The 26849-nt window shown below is 42.9% G+C and overlaps 1 protein-coding gene and 1 non-coding gene across 2 annotated transcripts in view; both read right to left on the minus strand.

Moving 5' to 3' along the window:
• LOC126470986 (paired box protein Pax-6-like) overlaps positions 1–26849 on the minus strand; it is a 37816-nt gene that overhangs the window by 4690 nt on the left and 6277 nt on the right. The window lies entirely within an intron of this gene.
• On the minus strand, positions 7550–7624 carry Trnal-caa (transfer RNA leucine (anticodon CAA)). The gene has a single exon. It is a non-coding gene; the product is annotated as a tRNA-Leu (tRNA).

The following is a 26849-nucleotide window of genomic DNA, read 5'->3' on the forward strand; positions in this document are numbered from 1 at the left end:
AAGGTTAGAGAAAGCTAAGAAGTCGCCTTTATTGCCATGAAACCTTGAAGTGTCTGTTTTCTTTCATTTATTTATTTTGAAGTACTGGTTTTAATCTGTTTTCTTGGCTTTTAGTAGTGTATGTTGTCCAGTCCATTGATTGGATCTCTGATTCTTTCTGAAAACAGCTAGATCACTACAAGCCAATTATCATTGGCAATGTTGACTAGAAGATGCTCTTGGATATTTTGAAAGAATGAGGATTGAAAAGTTATCTGAAACTTGTACAAAAAACGAACTGCAGCTGTAAGAACCTTGGGACGTGAGAGGAAGGTTGTGACAAAGCAAGCTGGGATATTTTTATTTCCCCTCTTGTTTTGCCAGCTGCCTCCTTAAAATTCATTTTTTCATTTCTGACTAATTACCATTAACAAATGTGAGTAAAATTTGCATTTTCATAAAAGAGAAAGGTTGGCCCTCTGTTTTAAAGAATGTAACACAAGATCTAATTTTGCACTTAGTTTTATGTATGTAATTGATTTTCTAATTTATTTCGATTGTGCCTAGTTAGTATCTTCTGTTATAGGGTGAAATCAGTAATTGTTTCATAGCTTAAATTCTATAATAATTATAAATGTTTGGAAAGCAAAACACTAGCATTCTTTAAGTATTTATTTGGCTCTATTTGAAAACTTAAGGGGGGACACTGGCACAAGTGGTAAAATACCAGTGGTCACAGGTGTCAGAGGGATGCCTTTTTTTAGGATAGGGAAGGGGGAAAGAAAACGAGTTTTAAGAGAGATTGGCAGACACACTCAGTTTGAGAAAACAGATGAACAGGAGTCAGATTTTATCATACAGCCTCCATTTACACAGTGTTTAACAGAAAGTAATCAGAAACTGCCAGTTCATCTTTGCCAAAGCAGTTACAATCCCATTAATATGCAGTATCAGTTATCTTTATTACACCAGCACATTCCGGGACTTAGTAATTAAGTTGATAAACTACTCATTTGTATCAATGAACTGAATTCATCTAACCAAATTGACATAATCTGCCCCTCTGAACATCAAGTGACCACTAATATAGATATGTTAGACATTTCAGGATTTAAGCTAGCTTCCTACTTCTGCAGAGTAGATATGGATGGAGGAGGAGTTGCCACATTTATCAAAAACTGCCATAAATTCAAGAACATTGACATTAATAAATTCCGTTTGGAGCAGCATCTAGAAGCATGTGCAACAGAAGTAGAGTTCCATAACAGATCCTATATAATAATAACTATTTACCGAGCACCTGCAGGAAATTGTAATCTATTCTTAGATCATCTAGAAGCTCTTTTGGGTTATTTAACGGGAAGAAACAAAGAAATTTTGATTGCTGGTGACTTTAATACAGATTTTCTAATGCAATCTTCCAGTAAACATTCACTGCAGTTAGCAATGTTGTCTTTCAATCTAACTCACTCTGTAAACTTTCCAACTAGGATCACTAAATCCTCTAGGACAGCCATTGATAACATTTTTATAGACAAATCAAAGGAACAAAATCATATCATAAAACCTGTTATAAATGGACTATCAGATCAAGACATGCAGCTCCTTGTTTTAGATGTAAATTCTAAGCAGATTATCAAGACTGCTAAATCTGAGTACAGGAGAGTAGTCAATCAACCAAAAATTGAGTGTCTTAGAAAATTGCTCAAAGATATGAACTGGAAAGATGTTTATAGTGCTCATGACATGAATGAAAAATATAACACATTCATGAACAATGTCAGTACCATGTTTGAGAACTGTTTTCCTGTAAAAGTTACTCAAATTAAACAGAAGTCTATAATAAAACCATGGATTACACAAGGAATAAAGATTTCCTGTAAGACAAAAAGGAAAATGTATCTGACGACCAAGAATAGCTCCAATGCTGATGATTTAGCTAAATACAAGGAATACTGTAAAACATTAAAAAAAGTAATTCAGTCTAAACAAATGCACTACGAGAAGAAGATAGCAATGTCAGGGAACAAAATAAAAACAATATTGGATATAGTGAAAGAGCAGCTGGTAGAACCAGAAAGGAACAGGAGCAAATAGCACTAAGGGTAAATGACACATTAGTAACTGATGGGCATAGTGTGGCAAATCTATTTAACAAGTACTTTATATCCATTACTGATAGAATGGGACTTTCAGGATCAGTAAATAATGCCCTTGAATATCTGAAACTAGCCTTCACAAATAGCTTCAAGTACATGAATATATCACTCACTTCACCAAAAGAAATAACTTCCATAATAAAATCTTTAAAAACAAAGCATTCTAGTGGGTACAATGAAATATCAACAAAGTTAATTAAGGCATGTTCTTGTGAGTTTAGTACAATTCTAAGTTACTTGTGTAACCAGTCAATTATAACTGGGACATTTCCTGACTGGCTAAAATATGCAGATGTTAAGCCTCTATTCAAGAAAGGGGATAAAGAGATTCCATCAAACTACAGACCGATTTCACTTTTGCCAGCATTCTCAAAAATTTTAGAAAAAGTAATGTACAGGCAGCTGCTCAACCATCTGACCACAAATAACATATTATCAAGAACACAGTTTGGATTTCTGAAGGGTTCTGATATTGAGAAGGCTATTTACACCTACAGTGAAAATGTACTTAATTCATTAAATAACAAATTACAAGCAGCAGGTATTTTCTGTGATTTGTCAAAGGCATTTGATTGTGTGAACCACAACATCCTTTTAAGTAAATTAGAATTCTATGGTGTCACAGGCAGTGCTGCAAAATGGTTCAACTCATACCTCACTAACAGGAAACAAAGGGTGCCAGTGCAAGGGACTAGTGAATTAAGTCATCATCAGAATGGGATGAAATTACGTGTGGTGTCCCACAAGGATCCATCTTAGGGCCATTGCTTTTTCTTGTGTACATTAATGATCTCTCATCAGTTACACTGCCAGAAGCGGAGTTCGTTTTGTTTGCAGATGACACAAGTATAGCAATAAAAAGTATGTCAAGCGCAGTTCTAGAAAGATCTGCTAATGATATTTTCATGGATATTAATAAATGGTTTAAAGCCAACTCACTGACATTAAACTTCGAAAAGACTCACTATATGCAATTCAGAACCTGTAAGAGGTTTCCACCCAGCATATGCATAAAATACGAAGAAGAGCAGATCGAAGAAGTTGACAGTCTTAAATTCCTGGGATTACAACTTGATAATAAATTCAGTTGGGAAGAGCACACCACAGAACTGCAGAAACACCTTAACAAATCTGTATTTGCAATTTGAGTGTTAGCAGACATAGGCAACATAACAATGAAAAAGCTTGCATACTTTGCCTACTTTCATTCCATAATGTCATATGGTATAATATTTTGGGGTAACTCTTCAAGTCAAACAAAAGTTTTCAGAGTCCAAAAGCGTGTAATACATATTATTTGTGGAGTAAATTCACGGACGTCCTGTAGAAACCTCTTCAAAGAACTGGGTATACTAACTACTGCCTCTCAGTATATTTACTCATTAATGAAATTCATCCTAAATAATATATCTATTTTTCCAACAAACAGCTCAGTTCATACATACAATACCAGGAACAAAAATGATCTGCACAAGGACTTAAAAGCACTTACTTTAGTTCAAAAAGGGGTCCACTACTCAGGAACACACATCTTCAATAATTTGTCAGTAAACATAAAAAATTTAGTTACAAATAAAGATCAGTTTAAAAGGAGCCTGAAAGACTTACTAGTGGCCAACTCCTTCTACTCCGTTGACGAATTTTTTAATAGAAACAAATTATGTATTGTATATATTCATACTATTAGTATTGTTATTTCAGCTTAAAAAAAAAAAAAAAAAAAAAAAAAAGAAAAAAAAATGACGTGTTCCACATCCACGAGGATCTCCTCAGCACGGATCTATGGAACGAAAAACTAATCTAATCTAATCTCTAATCTGAAAACATGTTAGCAAAGCCAGCCCTTAATTAATTCCAAAGTAATTAACAGTTTTGTCAAAAATATTGTTTGCATAACTATATATGTTAATGCCATGATTTAAACAAACAATTTGGCTTAACTCATGTAGTAGAAGAAATGTAAAAAAGAACCAATTTTTTGATGTATTCAGTTAATTTAATGAGGTAAGTTTAAATTGTAATTTCTGCAAATTTAACTTTGAACAGTGTGTAATTTCAGTACCTATTATTGTGAAGATATATAAGGGCCCGAATTTTTGTCCCGAGGCAGTTAGTCCATGGCAGAGTTTCAGACAATGAACCTGTGTTGATTAGAACAACAACAATGCTTCAGCATAACTGTGAAGTAAGTGTTACACAATTGGGTCATGTGTTAAAACAATGACCGTGTCTGCTTCATATGTATCTTGCTGCTCTTCAAGTTCTGTGAACTTTTTGGTTAGATTTTTTACTGCTCGTTAGATGTTCAGTTGCAAACTATTGTAGCATTATGTGAAGGTTTGCCAGTAAACTATTAATGAGGTTTATGGAAAGTTAAAACAATAGTGCACTGGCCATGTATAACTGTGTATTATTGGGGGGGGGGGGGGGGGGGGTGAACAGTGAAAGTAAACTACAGTGAAATGCAATAGTGCACCTGTTGGCTACATTATTTAAGGTAGATAGAGTTGTACTTCCACACCCCATTTTTCAGCCAGTATCACAACGCAGTATGTAGAACCCGAGGACAACAAACAAAGAAGGCAAACCTTCACAAGGTGGCTGATGAGAAGAGAGAGAGACAGCGTTGTAGGCTCTCCCAGATGTTGTTCTGTCTGTATATTGAGCAAGTCAAGGAGAAATTTGGAAAGAGATTTAAAGTTAAGAGTGAAAAAATGAAAATTGTTTGGTTTGCCAATCATATAGTTCTGCCACAGATGCCAAATGACTCAGAAGAGCAGTTGGATGGAATGAATAGTGTCTTGAAAATAGGTTATAAGATGAACATCAATAAAATTGAAACAAAAGTAATGGAATATAGTCAACTTAAATACGGTGATTGTGAGAGAGTTAGAGTAGGAAATGGAAGAACTAAAAGATATTGATGAGTTGTGGTATTTGGGCAGCTAAATACCTGATGGTGCCTAAAATATAGAGGGTATAAGATGCAGACAGGCAGAAACAAGAAAAGCGTTTCTGAAAAAGATAAATATGTTAACATTGACTACCAATTTAAGTGTTATGAAATCTTTTCTGAAGATGCTTGATACCAGTAACAGAAGTGAAATGTGGAAGATAAACTATTCAGAAGAAAACAGAAGCTTCTAAACGTGGTGGTACAAAAGAATGCCGAAGATAGATAGGTAGATTGTTAAACTAATAGGGAAGTGCTGGAGCGAATGAGGGAGATAAGAAATTTATGACAGCTTGACTACTTGACTATGACACCACATTCTGAGGCAGTAAAGAATAGTCAGTTTGATAGGGGAAGCAAGGATGTGGGGGGGGGGGGGGGGGGAGGGGTATTGTAATGGAAGACCAACACTTGACTAAAGTAAGCAGATTCAAGTGGATGTAGGCTGCAGAAGGCAGTAGTTATGCAGAGATGAAGGCTTGCTCAGAATGTTGTATCGAACCAGCCTTTCCAGAGACTACACCAACAATATTCATGTTGTTTCTATTTTATTTACTGTAGCAATACTGATCACTGATCTGACTCCACAGATGTTTCCTGGGTATCAGTGGTGTTACATGTCATGCAATTTGGCTCATTGCCTTAAGCGTGTGAATTGCACCCATGGATACGAATGAAATGTGACACGATGCAATTAAATCTACAACAAGGTGAAGAAATACTCCAATTGTAAAGTCATAGATCACAAAACAAAATTATGAATTATGATAGTGTTTCACTAATGTAAATGCTTCAAGGCCATTCTGTACATTTATTTTGTTATAAGTTACCAGAAAACTGATTTACCTAAAGAGAGCTGTTTCACTGCACTTAATGCAAATCCACCAAAGGTAGCTGTATAACTGATACAGCATCTCTCATTTCTGTGATGGCTTGTCATTCAACCTACTCCAAGACAACGGAATTCCTATTAATATGCATTTTTATTCTGTAATTTGTCATCTGCTGTAACAATCTGTTCCAAACTAAATGTAGCTAATAAAGGACTGCTAATCTGGAGCCAGAAAGGACCTTTAGTTGATGTCTTCACCAGGTGGTTAAAATGATCATTTTATGAACTACATATGTGGCTATTCATCAGTATGATAACATATTAGCAGTTTACATTTGTGTACATACTCTTGAAGCCACTGTGTGATATGTACAGGGCAGAAGGTAGCTTGTACCACTACTAGTCATTTTCTTTGCTGAGCCACTCGCAAATAGTGCTAGAGAGAAATGACTGTCTTTACACCTCCATAGGAGCCCTAATTTCTCCTGTCTTATCCTTGTGGTACTTACGCGAAACATATGTTGGCGGCAGTGGAACCGTTCTGCAATCAGTTTTGAATGCCCATTCCCTAAATTTTGTAAATAGTGTTCCTTGAAAGGAATGTCACCTTCCCTCCAGGGATTCCCATGTGAGTTCCCAAGGGTGCTGATAACCTCCAGAAATCAAGGATTATGGAACCAGCCTGTTGCCCGTCATCCTTGAAGGGCAAGCTGAGCTCCTCATGAGTGATGCTTTCTAAATACATGCTTATTTGTGAACTTAAGCTTTTCTGTCTAATGGAAATTTATTATATTTGAACTAAAAATATGTCAAGAATTCTGCATCGGATCTGTGCTTTCCAGCTGCTTAGGACTTTGTGCTGGACGAGAAATTCGCAATAAATGCAAGCTAGGGGGCTAATGCCATAGACTATGCTTTGTAAAACCTAACTGGGATTCTAAACCACTTGGCGTCTTACTTGTTTTCAACGCTTTCAGTTGCTTCATTATGCCAGGGACTCCTAAGTCGCCCATACGGGAGTCTGTGCAACGGTTAAATGACGGTATGTTTATATTATCTTCCTGTGTGAATGATTTAAATGTGAAATTTAAAACTTCATCATTCCGTTTGCTATCATTTGTTGTCACACCTGACTAGTTAACGAGTGAAGATAGAAGCCTTTGACCCGCTTAGCAATTTTATGTAGGACCGGAACAGCACGAACTTTTGGTGAGATATGACGGTGGTATTTACTGTATGCTTCGCGCATCGATCTTTTTACTGATGTACCAATCTCTACTGACTTTACTATCATTATTTGCGCATTCTCTTTTGAACAGAAAGTGCAACAGTCTTTGCTTCCTCAGCATTTTCCGAAGATGTTTCAAAGTATTTTTATCAAACTTCTTCCGATGATGAATCACGTCATGGGAGACAACTTTCGTTAGAGATAAAATACTTGGTGATGCTTCCCGGCGACGTTAGGTGTCTTTTATTATTGGTTATGCCCCTGAGAGTCGGCAGGGTGAAGACAATCTGTGGCGTACATATCCAATGTGTGTTGCCTATTGCCCAGCAATTGAGCCGCATGAAAGAGGATAAGCCAAGCAAATGTAAAGTTGAAACTTCCTGGCAGATTAAAACTGTGTGCCGGACCGAGACTCGAACTCGGGACCTTTGCCTTTTGCGGGCAAGTGCTCTACCAACTGAGCTACCCAAGCACGACTCACGCGCCGTCCTCACAGCTTTACTTCTGCCAGTACCTCTCCTCCTACCTTCCAAACTTTACAGCTCTCCTGCGAACATTGCTGAACTACCACTCCTGAAAGAAACAATATAGCGGAGACATGGCTTAGCCACAGCTTGGGGGATGTTTCCAGAATGAGAGTTTGGAAGGTAGGAGACGAGGTGCTGGAAGAAGTGAAGCTGTGAGGACGGGGTGTGAGTCGTGCTTGGGTAGCCCAGTTGGTAGAGCACTTGCCCGCAAAAGGCAAAGGTCCCGAGTTCGAGTCTTGGTCCGGCACACAGTTTTAATTTGCCAGGAAATTTCATATCAGCGCACACTCCGCTGCAGAGTGAAAATCTCATTCTGGAAATGTAAAGTTCCTGATCTGATTTGTTTCTAAACTGTCCTCCGCTGATTAGGGACACTCATTCCTACATTTTTCTTGTTGAATATAACTTCATCAGTTTTCTGGGGTCGGTAGTATGCAGATGAAGCATATTTGCTTAATAGACCTCGCCAGTTTGGTGAAATCCATTCGTCCCATCGCCGTCGAATTCAATATTCAATAAAAATACGCCTAGCATCGGGCGGGGGGGGGGGGGGGGGGGGGGGAAATTCAGGGAACATTTTGTGTCTAAAAAAAGTTGTTCCCCATGACGTTTGATGCAAATTTCTGTCGTTTCTTAGTTGCTTCAAAATTCATGGAGGTATGATCTGTCTTTGCAACTAAATGAAAGGCAGTTCAGTTTTTTTGCCATATGCCTTTCGCTTCTTTTATTTACGAAGCATCTTCATTGGCGATTTCCGATGTTGCTAGTCCATGCGTGTGGCCTGGAGATGTGTTCATTCGCTCCCCATACCCCAGACGGGCGATTTCCAGTGCTCTTTCATCCACATTTATTACAATACTTTTCACTGTTTCTTCAACATGGCCGGCCGGAGTGGCCGAACGGTTCTAGGCGCTACAGTCTGGAACCGCGCGACCGCTACGGTTGCAGGTTCGAATCCTGCCTCGGGCATGGATGTGTGTGGTGTCCTTAGGTTAGTTAGGTTTAAGTAGTTCTAAGTTCTAGGGGACTGATGACCTCTGAAGTTAAGTCCCATAGTGCTTAGAGCCATTTGAACCATTTTTTTTCTTCAACATGCGTGTGTTTACAGCGTGCGTTCACTACCAACTGTAAACACAAACATGTTAGACAGTGAAAAGTGTAAGTGTAGTACGAGAGGCGGTCGAAAATTTTCTATCCCGAGATAGTTACCGTAATGTCTCGCACAACAACACCACCACCTACTTTTATGGTGACCCTTTGTGGGTATCCAAATCAAATTTCGCGACTCCAGCTTCGTTAGTTTTGCCACTAGGATGCCTTATATAACATAGTGTAAGCCAAATGGCGAATATCGAGATAATCAAGAACTATGCTGTGACTGAATATCTTCATTTGAAGGGAATGATGCCCGAGGAAATTGCGGAGGACATGTGGAATACACTTAAGGACAGTGCTCCATTTTATCCAACAGTGAACAACTGGGTGTCCGACTTCAAACGTGGAAGAACGATTGTGGAAGATGCGCCAACGAGCGAAAGGCCACGATGAAACTGTGATTGCAAATCACGATACGATTTTGCAGGATCGTGAAACAACGTTGCAGCACATTGAAACCACATTTGGAATCTCCCATGGGCATTCTCATGACATTGTTTTGGCTATTTTGGGAATGCGGGAAGTTTCATCTCGATGGGTCCCAAAAGACTTGAATGCAAATCAGAGATGGGGGCGTGTGCAGTATTGTGAAGAAATCGTTTTAAGCGTATGAAGACAGCTTTCTTGCGAGGGATGTGACAACCAACGAACGTGGTTTAATAACTTTGATCCTGAGACAAAACAACAGTTTCAGAAATGGAAACATCCGTCATCCCGTACCCCAAAAAAATCCCGGGTGCAAAAATCAGCTTGTAAGGGGATGGCGTCGGTCTTCTAGGATGCAGAAGGAATGATTATGGTGGATTACTTGCAAAATGGCGTAACACCAGTAAGTGCGTCATACTATTGCACCCTCCTGCGCCGTTTTAAAAGAAGAGACAAAGAAAAATAGGAGCGCGGAGTTCTTTTGCATCAGGGCAACGCACCGGCGCACAAAACAGTCGCAACACTGGAAACTTTGCGTGACTGCGGGTTCGAATTGTTACGTCATCCGCTATATTCTCCAGATTTGGCTGCATCAGACTTTTTTTCTTTTCCCAAACATAAAAAAGACCTCAAAGGACAACGATTTGAGAATGATGATGTAGTGATTGCTGCTGTGAACGCTTGGTCGGACTCGAAATCGGAGAACTTTTATTTGAAGGGTTTGCAGAAATTATCTGAGCATGCCCGCAAGTGTATTAGTGTACACAGGTATTATATTGAAAAATAAATTGGTATTATGACATTTCTGTCATTCTTTATTTGTTAGGCTACAAACTTTTCGATCCCCCTCCCCTCTCGAATTGTAATACATGTAGGTGAAAAACGCCAGAAATCAACTATCAGGAATAAAGAGACCGAATGAACATATCTCCAGGACCATACACATGGGCTAACAACAATGTAAATAGCCACTGAAGATGCATGATAAATAAAAGAAGCGAAATGCGTACGGCAAAAACAAACTGCCTTTTACATTCTGCGTAATACGAGTTAAAGAGAGACAGGTATTCCTGGAGCAGCAGTGTTTTTCTTGTGTAGAAACTTTCTCGATACCGTTAAGTTTATGTGGGATATCTATCCAAGTCTGTTAAAAGATAGCGACTTTGACAGGCAAAACACGAAACATTATCTGGGACAGAGAGCCATCCACGGACAGAAGCAATTTCGGGGCTGCCCTAGGGAAGTGATCGGGCTAATTTGGACTCTGGAGGACAGTGGTTGAAATCCGTGTCTGAATATTCAGATTTAGGTTGTCATTGATTTATCCGATCAATTACGGTAAATAAGCAGATTCCTTTCTGTATCCTTTCCTAGTTTTCTACGGGGAGACCTGTCGAATAAATAGTTATAATGCCAGATCCGATATTTTCAAAATGTTTGTATCATGGGAAAATTATAAGTAGCCCTTAATTCGGGAAAATAAAAATGTTGAGCACATCACGAAACAAATAATACATTACTGTATGGCGTCTCTTTTGACAAGGCGAGAGTGGAGTGAGTACTATCTTTCTAACACCAGTATCAGTGATATGTAGAGATATGAAGTTGAACGGTTCCAGAAACTGGCAGGTTTCGCTTCATTAGTAGATTCCTGGGAAATTGCGGTAAAGAATATTGGATCGAGGTAAAATCTGTAATAAATGTTACCGGTTGAATAACAAGTATCTTCCTCCTCTCTGCTCTAATTTTCAGAACACACATGCAGCTATACTGTCCAGTCAAATTAATGTGACCACCTGTCAAAAGCCTGAATAACCACCTTTTACAGCACGAAACGTGCAACAAGAATGTCATTGAGTTTCTGGAAGGTACCGACAGGGATGTGAAACCATGCCGACTCCAGTACTCTGGCCAGCTACACTGTGTTTCTTAGTTGAGGATCCATGACGCGGACAGACCGATTGAGGTTGTCCCACAGATTCTCGATTGGGTTTAAATCCGTAGAGTTTAGTGGCCAGGGAATACGCTAAACTCATCCTCGTGCACTTCGAACCACACAAACTCTGTGACATGTTAAATTGTCGTCCTGCTTGATGCCATCGTGCAGAAAAAAAAAACGAACTGCATGAGAGTGGACGTGGTCCCCAAGCATAGATTCACACTTTTGTTGATCCATTGTGCCTTCCAAAATGACGAGATCAAGTAGGGAATGCTACGGAAACATTCCTCAGAAAACTCCTTCCTGGTTGCAAGGTGTTTGCCTTCAGACGTTTCATACCGTACACGTCAATGGCCATTTGTCCGATGGATCATGAAACATAATTCGTCTGGAAAGGCCACCTGTCGCCATTCAATGGATTTCCAGTTGCGGTACTGGCGTGCAAATTCCAGTCTTCGTCGTGAACAAAGAGCAGTCAGCATGGGTGCCTGAGGCCCATACGCAGCAGGGTTTGCTGAGCAGTCAGTGAGGAGACACTGTTGGTAGTCCCTTGATTCATCGGGCGGTTATTTGCTCAACAGTTGCACGTATGTTCGCTTGTACACATCTCCGCAACTGCCGTTTACCCCTGTCATGTGCGGCCTGTGATGCACCACAGTTGCCCCGGCGCCGTTCTGTCATGCACGATGTACACTACTGGCCACTAAAATTGCTACACCTAGAAGAAATGCAGATGATAAACAGGTATTCATTGGACAAATATATTATACTACAACTGACATGTGATTACATTTTCACGCAATTTGGGTGCATAGGTCCGGAGAAATCAGTACCCAGAACAACCACCTCTGGCCTTAATAACGACCTTGATACGCCTGGCCATTTAGTCAAACGGAGCTTGGATGGCGTGTACAGGTACAGCTGCCCATGCAGCTTCAACACGATACCACAGTTCATCAAGAGTAGTGACTGGCGTATTGGGACGAACCAGTTGCTCTGCCACCATTGACCAGACGTTTTGAATTGGTGAGAGATCTGGAGAATGTGCTGACTAGAGCAGCAGTCGAACATTTTCTGTATCCAGAAAGGCCCGTACAGGACCAGTAACATGCGGTCGTGCATTATCCTGCTGAAATGTAGCGTTTCGCAGGGATCGAATGAAGGGTAGAGACACGGGTCGTAACACATCTGAAATGTAACGTCCACTTTTCAAAGTGTCGTCAATGCGAACAAGAGGTGACCGAGACGTGTAACCAATGGCACCCCATACCATCACGCCGGGTAATACGCCAGTATGGCGATCACGAATACACGCTTCCAATGTGCGTCCATCGCGGTGTCGCCAAACACGGATGCGAACATCATGATGCTGTAAACAAAACCTGATTTCATCCGAAAAAATGACGTTTTGCCATTCGTGCACCCAGGTTCGTCGTCGAGTACACCATCGCAGGCGCTCCTGTCTGTGATGCAGCGTCAAGGGTAACCGCAGCCATGGTCTCCGAACTGATAGTCCATACTGCTGCAAACGTCGTCGAACTGTTCGTGCAGATTGTTGTTGTCTTGCAAACGTCCCCATCTGTTGACTCAGGGATCCAGACGTGGCTGCACGATCCGTTACAGCCATGCGGATAAGATGCCTGTCATCTCGACTGCTAGTGATACGAGGCCGTTGGGATCCAGCACGGCGTTCCGTATTACCCTCCTGAACCCACCGATTTCATATTCTGCTAACAGCCATTGGACCCCCACGAACGGGATACGATAAACCGCAATCGCGATAGGCTACAATCCGACCTTTATCAGAGCCGGAAACGTGATGGCACGCATTTCTCCTCCTTGCACGAGGCATCACAACAACGTTTTACCAGACAACGCCGGTCAACTGCTGTTTGTGCAAGAGAAATCGGTTGGAAACTTTCCTCGTGTCAGCACGTTGTAGGTGTCACCACCGGCGCCAACCTTGTGTGAATGCTCTGAAAAGCTAATCATTTGCATATCACAGCATCTTCTTCCTGCCGGTTAAATTTCGCGTCTGTAGCACGTCATCTTCGTGGTGTAGCAATTTTAATGGCCAGTAGTGTACTTTAACCTCGGCTGCAGGCGAACAGTTTACAATCTTAGCTGTCTCGGAAATGTTTCCACCCTTGGCCCTAAAGCCAATGATCATGCCCTTTTGGACATCTCTCCATTACCGCATTACAACAGCGCCTGCACTGTTTTCCGCGTTCCCCCAACACACTTTGTATTCCCTCCATTGCCAGAGTTGCCACCTGCCCTCTGTGAGTGGTTATTTCACGTTGACGTCAAACATAGGCAGGCGGTGGTACATAAATGTGACTGGACCGTTATAAGCAGAGAGCGTATATTGTCGGACGAGAGGAAACATTTTGAAAACATCCACATCTATACTCTGAGGATCACTACACAGTTTTATTGTGCCATTACATGCATGAACGGTACATGGGATGAGCGACTGCTTATGTGCCTCCTTGGGTATTTCACTGACACTACAGAAGTGATACAAGGATGCCATAACAATTTGCAACTTCCTTGCAGAATAAAACCGTGCATCGGACGGAGAGTCGAACCTGGGAATTATAACGGGGGTACTTCCAGTATTGAAGCTTAGAGGGGGAATCGTGTCATACCTGGACAACTCAGTCACTAAGAGCATAGCCAGCGATAGATATGGTTACGATTTCTACTACTAATCCGCCCCACAGTTTCAATCTGAGAGGAAGATTTGAAACAGACATCCGCCAATACAGAGTGAAGGTTTCATTCTGGAAACAATCCCCTAGGCTGTGGATAGACATTTCTTTGCAATAACACTCCTTCCAGGCGGTGCCGCAATGTACGCGGAAGAACTTAGGTAAAGTTTAGGGAAGTGGGAGAGAGGTACTGACCATGAAGTTATCATCAGTCGCCAACAGCACTCAGCACAGAATTCAATGTTCCAGGCTCGAATCCCAGTCAGGCATACACTCCCATTACACTCACCCCCCCCCCCGCCCCCCCCCCCCCCATGTTAGACAACTCCGTGACTATTCGTGGTGCCCTTTTTTTTGTATACCTTTAATGCCATTGTGTAAACCTATCCTCGTCAGATGAATATAGCGTAATATCAACAGCAACGTAAAATGGATTAAACGGAGTAAGATTCCTTACGAACAGGAAGGTAGGGCAAAGACGGAGCTATTAAGTTCAATGGTAGCATTATTCTCATCATAACTGACAGCGAACCAACGGCAACAACGATAATTCAGGTATATAGGCTGACTTCACAGGAAAAAATGAGGAGATAGACGGTGTATATGGGGGAAGTTAACGGGTAACTTGATTTGCGGAAAAGGGATGAAAATCGAGAAATGAAACGCAGTTGCAGAGAAGCGAATAGAAGACAAAATTACGGGAGAGTATGGGCTTGGCAGTGTGAATGACAGAGGAGAAAGGTTAATTGAGGACTGAAATAAATATCAGCAACAGCGAATGCACTGTTGAAAACTCAAAAAAAGAGAGATCTACTTGGAAAAGGCCTATAAACGCGAGGAAATACCATCTAGATTACATCATAGTGATGGCAGAGATTCTGGAATCTGACAGATTGTAAGACGTACCCAAGAGCAGACAGAGAGATCACTGTCCTGTAGTGATGAAGAGTAGGCTGAACTGCAGGAGAATCGTTACGGAGAATAACTAGTAGAAAATGGGAAAGTGTATTGTACACTGCTGAAACTGTAGCTGTACGTGGAAATGGCAGTAATATGGTGGAACATTGAGAAAGTACTGCATATTTATGGAAGGTGTTACATGCAAGGACAGCATCGGACGGAAAGCATTACAGAGATCGCGGTGATCATGGTAGGAGGAACGAAGTCAGCATAGGTCTTTTTCTGCAATATCTAGAAACGAACTTGGACAATCACAGTGAAATGCATAGCAGTGGGTACTTCCCATTTTGCCACATTTTAGGATTTCTTCCCATTCTGTTCGCATATGGAGCGTGTGAAGAATGACTGTGTAAGTACCTCTGTGACGACTACAATTATCTTGTCTTCGTGGTCGCTATTGGAGCGATACATAGGGGGATGTAGTATGTTCTTAGATTCCTCACTGAACACTAGTTCTTATAACATTAAAAGTTATCTTTCACATAATATCTTCAAGCGTCCGCCAGTTCAGGTTTTCGGCAGGATCCATTCAGATGTCTGAAAAATTCCTTCAAAATAAAATTTTATTAAGCGGTATGATTGTTCAAAAAATGGCTCTGAGCACTATGGGACTTAACTTTTGAGGTCATCAGTCCCCTAGAACTTAGAACTACTTAAACCTAACTAACCTAAGGACATCACACACATCCATGCCCGAGGCAGGATTCGAACTTGCGACCGTAGCGGTCGCGCGGTTCCAGACTGTAGCGCCTAGAACCGCTCGGCCACCCTGGCCGGCTGGTATGATTGTTGTTGTTAGGTATTGTCGATAAGCCTTTTTTACAAAATTTCATTAACTCAACATGTTACTGTTTGTTCGGCTGGTCCCGTTACTCTTTGTTCGGCTGGTCCCGGCGGAGGTTCGAGTCCTCCCTCGGGCATGGGTGGGTGTGTTTTAGGTTAAGTAGTGTGTAAGCTTAACAGTTCACACACATTTGAACGTTTTTGAATTGTGTGTTGACAACTACCACAAGTAGTCCATGTCATGCACTGATGAACCAAAAAGCTATGACCACTGCCCCTCCCAAACTGAATTTGGTCTGGTGGCGCTGCGGCGCACGTTAAGTACTAACAAAATTATGTAAGCTGAACAGGGACGAATGGGGGAATCATCCCAACGACGACACGAGCCACAGATGGGGAAATGCACTGACATAAGCGGCTTTGACAAGGAACAGAGTGTTATAGCCAAGTACCTGGGAACGAGCATTTTGGAAGCGTCGCAGTTGGTCGGCTGTTTGCATGATACTGTCATGAGTATCTATGGAAAGTGATTGAAGGACGATGAAACTACGAGTTTATGATAAGGTGTCGGACGTTCACGTGTCATCACAGAATGTGGAGGTCGAGGAATTTCCATCCTGGAAAGCAGGGCTGGAAGCTATCTGTGGCGGATCTGGCGACAGAGCACAATGCCAGTGCAAGCAAAAATGTTTTGGAGCATATCGTTCTGCGCACATTGTTGAAAATGGGGCTCCAAAGCTCACGACCGCTACGTGCTCCCATGTTTACCCACCGACATCATCAGTTACCATTGCAGTGGGCACGAGATCATCGAATCATCGAGATTGGACCATGGTCACTGGAAACGTATCACCTGGCGGGATGAATCACGTTCCTTATTACACAAGGTCGGTGATCATGTCCAGATGCGCCATCATCCAGGTGAATGGCTGCTCGAAACTTGCACTGTTTAACTGACACAGGCTGGTGAGTACAGTATTATGCTATGCGGGACATTCGTCAGGGCTTGCATCTCATATGTGGTAGTAATCGAAGGCACTGTGGCAACTGTGGACCACGTGAATGTTACTGCGAATCAATAGCATCAAGCATCTCTTCGTGTTTGATGTCATCCCCGACAGTGATAAAGTTTATTGTCATTGACACAAAACCAGAATTGCGCTACAGTGGTCTGAGGCCACGAAATTCGCTTGACCGGAACCTAGTGGAATAGGTCTGGATCACTATCGAGACCCAGTTCCATGCAAACCTACGGCCCATAATTTAGGGGACTTCCGTGAACTGTGTGCAGACATCCGTCGCCAAACATCTCTGGAAATCTAAAAAATACTAATTGAATCCAAGCCATGCAGAACCGCTTCTGTACTGCATTCCTGACGCGAACCAGCTTGCTATTAAGGAGGTGGTCATAATTTGCTTTGATCATTAGTGTAAGTTTCATATAGCGTGCACTGATTAATTATTTTTATTCAAAAAGTGGGTCACGGTGCAGATACATATGTATCTGGGAGTTAACAAGGAATCTGTGCAGGCGCGAATCCATGATTTGGTTCTGGGGAGGTTCACAGTTACTTAAGGTCTCCTTCCTCCCACACACACCCCACTCCACCAAATATAACTTGACGTCGTCCCCACTTTTAATGACACACACACACATGCTTACGATTTAAATAATGGTGATAAAACAAGCAAATGTGGGTGGGCCTTGAATCTATCAGTGAAGTTGACCCAATGGAGCAACAAACCAAAAGGCAATTCAAATGATGCAAGAAAGAGACCAGATAGTCTGGAACTGGATATCTCCCGGTAATGATCAAGTGCACAGCTTCTGGCCCAAATACCTGACCAGTCTGCATGTGAAAATGGCTGAACTATTTAAAGTTTGCTGTAGACAGGAAACATCTGTGAAAGGCTAACAACTGGAAAACCGTATTTAATACATATGGAAGCAAATAAAGGAGTAAAACCCGGAAATTACTAGCCAATAACATGTTTGCCTACCATGTTCAAGTTGCTGGTAGGCATTATACCGACAGAATTCAGGACTTTCTAGAAGAAAACTACGTTATACCAGCTGAACAAAATTGTAACAGTGAAGAACCAGGGGCACGAAAGACCAATTCCTGATCGACGAAATGATTCTGGAGAACTGAAGAACCCAGAAAAAAATGTATATGTAACCGGGATTGATTACAAAAAGCCTTTTGCTCACTACTTGGAGTACGATGATAAAATTTATGGAAACGTGGGTCGGCAAAAAACATCAGGAAATTCACAGAAAATCGACGGAACACAGGAAGAAATGAAAGTTACGGACTAGTCAACATTAAGAGTGTCATTTTCCAGGTGGACTCATTTTTCCCACTAGTGTTCCATCATTATTTTCTTGATTCCACTGGCAACCGTCTCACAGAAAATCAACGTAGCATATCAAACAGTGACAACTTCCTAGAAAATACCCCACATTCTGCATATGCATGATCTGAAGCTCTACGCAAAATCGGATACTAAAATGCAATCTGTGAAGAATACAGTCCGAACTTTCTGCAATGACAACTCCAAACCGACAAGTCCTCAAGTGCTAACAGCTGGACATCAGTAGAGCTGAATAACCTGGACTGTAAAACGAGAAAACTCGTGACAGTTCACCATGCGCTTCGCCTTCGGAGTGACGTCGACAAGCTGTACTCGTCCTGAAAAATAGGAGGTAGAGGACACCTGAAAGTAGGACAGACAAAGGAAGAAGAGGAGCAGAAATTGGCAAACTGGGTGAAAGGTAGTTAAAAATCGGCTCAGATGTCAACAACAGAAAGTGTCTCAAACGAGATCCAGTACCTGAAAGCTGTACTCCAATGCCAAACTGGTAGCCTTCAGAATAAGGGTAGTTTTTGGAGAAGATCGAAGGCAAAATAAATAAGGAAAATTTCAGAAATGGCTGATGAACGAAACTCTAAGGAAGGGCATTGGAAGACTGATTTTGGTGTACAGAAACAAGCCCTCAGAAATGTTCAAATGCGTGTGAAATCTTATGAGACTTAACTGCTAAGGTCATCAGTCCCTAAGCTTACACACTACTTAACCTAAATTATCCTAAGGGCAAACACAGACACCCATGCCCGAGGGAGGACTCGAACCTCCGCCGGGACCAGCCGCACAGTCCATGACTGCAGCGCCTTAGACCGCTCGGCTAATCCCTCGCGGCGCCCTCATAAGATCGTTTTTATCCAAGATGGAGCTTCTCTGCACATTGTACAGCGAATGTAGAGGCATTTCGGTAAAGTTAAAATTATCAACTATCATTTCCCTAGAGCCTGGCCGTCCAGACCACTTGATCTTAATCCGTGTTACTTCTGGCTGTTTGGTTATCTGAAAGGTGTTGTGTTCAGTGCTCTAATTACGTACGTAGCTGAACTGAAGACACGCATTGTGCAACGCATCTGAACGTGATGCCGAGACACTCCGATCTGTTGTGGAACATACCGTTTAACGATTTGAACTTGTGGCCGAAATGGTGGGCAGCATATTGAATATATCTTGCGCCACTCTCACGACAGTTATGAACCGATGTCATTGTGCTTGTTATGCACGTTTTGATCCCAAAACAGTTAAAGATCGATTTTTCCCATCTGCTGCGGTACGATCATGCCGTGGTGGATGGGCTTACCCAACTAACAGTGCCACACCTGACAGCTGTTGACTGCCGAACTTGTGCAGTCACGCACATTGAACAGTACGGATGGTGTAATGTGCAACTCAAAACGTAACCGTCGTATTACGATTCACCTATTATTTATAGCCGATCCCATTTGCATTAAGACGCTTATAGGTCCATGTATTGGAGTTCTCCTCCTCCCCCCCCCCCCCCCGCCCCCCCTTGTGTCAATAATATGCTGTTGAAATCTGACGTCTTCTGAGTAGTGGTTATCTTTCTACAGCGTTTTCAAACTGCAATTTTAATTATGGGCAACCTGTATATTTCTCGACATAACATCCATTAACCTCAATTAATTTGATCCAATAAAATTACAGTTCTTCTAAAGCCTTTGTTTGTTCAAGAAATACCCTCTAAACAACAGAAGATCTACTCATTCGGTGAAACTCTCTTCTCTCCAACTCCTATTCTAAAATTAATACACACAAAAGAGACTTACACAAAAAGCAAGCTGGGAAGTACACTAACGGAAATGAAAAGTTTTACATACTAAAGCAGGAATCCAAAATTTATCAAACTGTGTGGAGATGTTCAGCACACGCCGGGTGTAATAATTAAGCTTCCCTTGTATATGGAACTGAAATCCAACATCAACAATAATATGAGGCGTGAACAGCACGGGCACGAACACACTCTATATTCGTTGTGGCATATAAGCAGCCTCCGAATGTCACCTTAAGCAATTTCTTGCCCTGCCTGAAGCACATGCTGTGTCAGTCATGAAGATTGCTTAAGGTATACTTCTTCCCATCGCATCTCAGACAAATAGAGACCAGCCACGCAAGTCAAGGATCCGTACATTCCTCAAGGCGTTTGAGATGGGAACTGCAGTGTGACGTCCTGCCTTATCCTGCTGGAATACGCCATTTGCTACGCTGGCGATGAAGGGTATGACAAAATGATTTACCATTCTTTGCACATAATAGCGAGCATTGAGCATCCCTTTAACAATCACTAGATCAGTCCTGTTGTCATATCCAATAGCTCGCCACATCGTGATTCTGGGAGTTGGGGAAGTATGGATCTCGCTGATCGTTGTTTCAAGTGTTCTTTCACCAGGTCGTCTATGGACACGTGGGGGTCAATATCACAGCCACAATCAGAGACGAGACTCGTCGGCAAACATCGCAGAATGACACTCAATGCCCCTGTTGTCTCTGGATCTACAGCATACAAGTCTCCGTTCTCTGTGGTATGATGTCAGAGGTAAACAAGGCGTGACAACTCGAGATCTCAATCCAGCTTCCAGCAGTCTGTTCCATACAGTTCGTCGAGACACATTACCAGCAATATCTTGACGGATTTCAGATGTTTTCATGTTTCTACCCGCTAGAGCCTTCGATCTTTCCATAGTGCAGCCCTGAACGTAATTGTGCCTATTCTTCTTGCTTCGTTGTCGACCTGACTTAATCGCGTCACCACTCGTTTTTCCGTCATCGTCCTGCAGCCGTCAGTCTGTGCGCTCTGTCGCTATGATGCACTCGTGTTCTGCATGCCAGTGATTCAGTCTACCTCAAGTCGAAAGATGACGTTAGCTGGACGTGCGCGTCCTCTGAGTATGCTATTTTGTGAATTCCACCTTAAAATTTCCAGGGACGTTAGACACACGCAATAGCCATCACGTACTCACATCATTTATCATCTGAAAGAATAGCTCTTTTCTATTGTGAAAATAAACTCGCGTAAGAATGGAATTTTGATCAGCATATCCCACAGGCTTGGACAGCGTTCAGTCAAGGTAGAACATACGTCATTTCGGTCAGTGCACAGGGTGGGCATAATTAAACTCGCGCTATTTGAGAGAATCCCCCTTGAAAAACGAGTGATCGTAGAACAATGAAACTTCGTGGAAACATTTGTAAGCAAACGCGGAAGAGAAATAACAAACAAATCATTGAAAGAAACACATTTTAATTTTCGCATGAGATGGTAACATTTTTAATGAGAGGGTAACATTTTTAATAGCGTATCATGTTTATGTTCCAGGTTACAAACTTCGATCATTGTCACGACCATCTGCAACCCATGATAGCCTGGAACCGCACTAGAGATCGCTCTACCGCTGCCCGAAATATCTCAGATGAGATATTCACTACCTCAGTCGCTATGCTCATCTTCAACCTCCAACAAACGTTAGTGTCCCGGTGATAAACACTGTCCTTCAGGTAACCCCAAAATAGGAAATCACACGTGTTCTAATCTGGTGATCTTCGTTGCCACGCAGTTTGGAACGATCGGCCAGTGATTCGTTTTTCTTCAAATGTGTTAAAGAGCAATCAAGTGAGCAAATCGAGGGCGAGCCCCATCGTGCATCAAAACAGTTGACTCCAAACCACCTCTCTCCATAGAGCAGGAATCGCATGTTGGCGAAGCAGATCACAGTAACTTGTAGCGTTTGCTCTGCATGTCCCTGGTCCTTTGGGTCTGAGTGTTTCAGCCCTACGTCGCCTTACCAGTACCGGCGCCTAACGGCAAGCGATGACACTGACATTAAAACAACGCATATCCTGCAGCGCACAGTCTGAACGTCATTCCTATAAAGCTGGGTACCAATACGGTAAATACACTCCTGGAAATGGAAAAAAGAACACATTGACACCGGTGTGTCAGACCCACCATACTTGCTCCGGACACTGCGAGAGGGCTGTACAAGCAATGATCACACGCACGGCACAGCGGACACACCAGGAACCGCGGTGTTGGCCGTCGAATGGCGCTAGCTGCGCAGCATTTGTGCACCGCCGCCGTCAGTGTCAGCCAGTTTGCCGTGGCATACGGAGCTCCATCGCAGTCTTTAACACTGGTAGCATGCCGCGACAGCGTGGACATGAACCGTATGTGCAGTTGACGGACTTTGAGCGAGGGCGTATAGTGGGCATGCGGGAGGGCGGGTGGACGTACCGCCGAATTGCTCAACACGTGGGGGGTGAGGTCTCCACAGTACATCGATGTTGTCGCCAGTGGTCGGCGGAAGGTGCACGTGCCCGTCGACCGCAGCGACGCACGGATGCACGCCAAGACCGTAGGATCCTACGCAGTGCCGTAGGGGACCGCACCGCCACTTCCCAGCAAATTAGGGACACTGTTGCTCCTGGGGTATCGGCAAGGACCATTCGCAACCGTCTCCATGAAGCTGGGCTACGGTCTCGCACACCGTTAGGCCGTCTTCCGTTCACGCCCCAACATCGTGCAGCCCGCCTCCAGTGGTGTCGCGACAGGCGTGAATGGAGGGACGAATGGAGACGTGTCGTCTTCAGCGATGAGAGTCGCTTCTGCCTTGGTGCCAATGATGGTCGTATGCGTGTTTGGCGCCGTGCAGGTGAGCGCCACAATCAGGACTGCATACGACCGAGGCACACAGGGCCAACACCCGGCATCATGGTGTGGGGAGCGATCTCCTACACTGGCCGTACACCACTGGTGATCGTCGAGGGGACGCTGAATAGTGCACGGTACATCCAAACCGTCATCGAACCCATCGTTCTACCATTCCTAGACCGGCAAGGGAACTTGCTGTTCCAACAGGACAATGCACGTCCGCATGTATCCCGTGTCACCCAACGTGCTCTAGAAGGTGTAAGTCAACTACCCTGGCCAGCAAGATCTCCGGATCTGTCCCCCATTGAGCATGTTTGGGACTGGATGAAGCGTCGTCTCACGCGGTCTGCACGTCCAGCACGAACGCTGGTCCAACTGAGGCGCCAGGTGGAAGTGGCATGGCAAGCCGTTCCACAGGGCTACATCCAGCATCTCTACGATCGTCTCCATGGGAGAATAGCAGCCTGCATTGCTGCGAAAGGTGGATATACACTGTACTAGTGCCGACATTGTGCATGCTCTGTTGCCTGTGTCTATGTGCCTGTGGTTCTGTCAGTGTGATCATGTGATGTATCTGACCCCAGGAATGTGTCAATAAAGTTTCCCCTTCCTGGGACAATGAATTCACGGTGTTCTTATTTCAATTTCCAGGAGTGTAGTTTACTGCCCACATTTGCTCAAGTAGCAAAACTTTCAATGTAACCACCGTGTAGTTGGCAGCACTTGCACTTAAACCATCACGTCGGGCAAAATGCAAGAAAGCTCATTTAATAAGTCATGGCTACAAAATATTGACACAAATTATTTGCAGAAGAATGGAAAAACTGGTGGAGGTCGATCTCGGGGAAGATCAGCTTGGGTTTCGGAAAATGTAGCATCATGCAGGGCAATACTGACTCTATGACTTATCCTACAAGTTAGTTGAAAAAAAGGAAAGCCTGTGTTTGTATCATTTGCAGATTCAGAGCACGCTTTTGACAATAACTGGGCTATACTCTTTGAACTCTTGAAGAAAGCAAGGATAAAATACAGGGAGTGAAAGGTTATTCACAACTCGTACAGAAACCAGACCGCAGTTATAAGAGCGGAAGTACATGAAAGAGGGTTCGAATGACCTTGATGCGCAAAAGACTCTCATATCGTTTATCAGTGGTAGGACTCACCTCCCCGAAAAAAACACGGCCCTACCACAAATGATGCCGTCAACACGCACGTTTGTCTTGCTGGCAGGTCAGCAGGGAGCAGCTCCCTAACATGGGTGATTTTGTATGGATAGCAGTGCGGGATGTTTCGTAGGATTTTATGCACTGAGCTCGCAGGCATGTCCAACTTTCGGGTGGTTTCCCGTGCACTGCATGTTTGCATACCATCAGTCGACCCCTCCTGCAATGCTGTGGCCACATCTTCGGCAGACTTTGGATCCACTGCTTTTCTCCCTCCGCCACACTGCACTACAAAAGAACCTGTCATTTCGAATTTTGTAATCGTTCTCTCCATACCATTAACAGACATCGGACCAATGCTTTCATGCCCTTGAGTGTCCGCAACTTCTGCAGGGCTACTGGCGCACAGTCACCGTTCTTGTAAAAGAGCTTTCCCAGCGGCGGGCGGTGCTTCGTGGACACAGCCATGTTGGAGGTCTCGGACGCAAACTGAGGAACAGCCGTGCGTCGCGCGTCCGTTGGCGTGCATGTTCTGACGCTTACGGCGCCATCTACTGGTCAAACTTTCCTTAATTTTTTTGTTCCTTGACGTTTCCCCTTGCGCCAATAATATACAGCTCAAATTTGACGTCATTCTGAGCAGTGGTTCTCTTTGCACAGCGTGTTGAAACAGGAAATTTAATTGCGGACACCCTGTATAAAAAAGAAGAGAGGCCAGCTGCGAGTAGAAGTGGCGCTCTGAAGAGTCTGTATAATCTTAATTATCTATACAGACAGTTCATCCATCCAGAGAGGGAGAATCAAAAAAATGGTTCAAATGGCTCTGAGCACTATGGGACTTAACATCAATGGTCATCAGTCCCCTAGAACTTAGAACTACTTAAACCTTACTAACCTAAGGACATCACACAACACCCAGCCATCACGAGGCAGAGAAAATCCCTGACCCCGCCGGGAATCGAACCCGGGCGTGGGAAGCGAGAACGCTACCGCACGACCACGAGATGTGGGCAGGGAGAATCACAACGATTTTTGCCTGTTATCGACACTGATACCGGCAGGATATCGGCCCTGGGAATTTCAAGACTTTCGAGAATATTTTAAGTTTGAAGTCGGATAACAAATGCCAGAAGATATTTTTTTCATGTGATCTAATTAAAAAAATTAACAATTTTCTGGCTTTTTTCCTTTACTTGCAGTGTAAAACCGTGCTTCTTCTAAATTTCATGATTCTGCGTCAGCTGGAAGGACCCTATGAGTTTTAATGAGTGTTTCCGAGTAGCAAAATATATGAAATAAATGACTGTTACTTTTGATTGCATTGACAGTAGCCTATCTTTTCTACAACACTAAGTTGTCGTAGAACATATTATGTGACATAAATTTCAACTTGATATGTCTACCCGTTCTTGAGAAAAATAGATCTTAACAGACGGACGGAAGGTCAGATAATAAATGGCCAAACAAAATACGTTTTCATGTGATATAGCTAAAAACTAACAATTTCGGTTATCTCCCTTGTAATTATATTGTGAAGCCTTTCTTCTTCCCAAATTTCATGAGTCCAGGACAACGGGAAGTATCCTAAAGATTTGGATGGATAAGCTTTCGAGTATCAAAATGTGTGACATAAATGGATGTATTTTTTATTTCATTGACTTAGACGCTTCATTTATTTACACCACCAAGGGACGGTACACCTTAGTGTGTGACGTAAATTTCTACTTGCTACGGCTAACCGTTCTTGAGAAAAAGGGTTTTATAGCAGTCGGACAGACAGACAGACAACAAACTGATCCTGCAAGGATTCCGTTTTACCGACCGAGGTACGGCACCTTTAAAAAATTCTAATCTTAGCTGCCGATGACAGTGGCGACGGCGACGGCGAAGGCTTTAGCGGCAGCACCTCGCCGAAAAGGCGACAGGGCAATTATTTTTTATGTGTCGTATACTGCATCAGTTATCACAAATCAAGGTAAGAAAAAGTACAGTTTCTTACTTTGGAACTTGATCAGTGTAGATCAAATAACACGGAAATAACACGGCACAAACCAAAAAATGAAAGTGTAACACGGAAATTAACGCCGGCATTTTGAACACACGAGGTTCAAAATGGATGTTTCAATGTAGCATAACTAGTAATGCCATTATTAAGTGCGGTTACCTTGACTAGAATGCAGCATGTATGCTGCTGTTACCGATGCTGACCACGAGGTCTAAGTGGAGAGAACGCTGGAATCGCTTGCAGAAGATGATCGTGTGAAGCCGTATTAAACTCTGGTGTATAAATTAAGATTAATAACAGCTAATCAAATCAGTTAATTGTTAACGACAAATAACTGAGAACGCTACTTCTTTCTCGAGTGTCTTTGGCAATTTAGCCATCTGCCCATCGGCTGACCGCTACAGTTCTTGAGCGTTTGCCGACACGGTAACTTTTATGTAAACTTCTACACCTTTCAGAATGCGTGCATTTATCTGACACCAAACACCATAAAACCCTTACAGGAACTCCGAAGTTCGGGCTTGTGTTCGGGCAGGAATAAGAAGCTACTGAGGACAGATGGAACTATGTCAGCAAACCGTCTAAGGTTCACTGGAATAACTGAATAACGAAGGTTCGTTTTAGCATAAATGCCATTCGAGTTTGGAAACACGTTGCGCTATTAGACAGTTTAGGACACCGCCTGCTCTATTGGACTCTGCGTTAATTACTTCAGAGAATTAAACGAAGCCCAAAAAATTGCTCTTGAAATTGCTTGACGCCGGGCACCTGTGCAATGAAAAACTGTTTTGCTAAAGTCTGAGGAACAGTAATTACTGTGGAGGAATAGATGTTGACGGAATGAAGCGATTGGTGAACACAAGTATACGCCGCCTACAGATAAAAGAACCGCCTGCAAGACTGTAACATAGATACTGTCATGCATGTGCGTGTGCCTTCCAGTTTGAACTAATTTGCCTAGTTTCTGATTGAATGAGCACTGAGTAAAATATACGG

The sequence above is a fragment of the Schistocerca serialis genome, chromosome 1 (genome assembly GCF_023864345.2).
Source record: "Schistocerca serialis cubense isolate TAMUIC-IGC-003099 chromosome 1, iqSchSeri2.2, whole genome shotgun sequence".
NCBI classification, from domain to species: Eukaryota; Metazoa; Arthropoda; class Insecta; order Orthoptera; family Acrididae; genus Schistocerca; species Schistocerca serialis.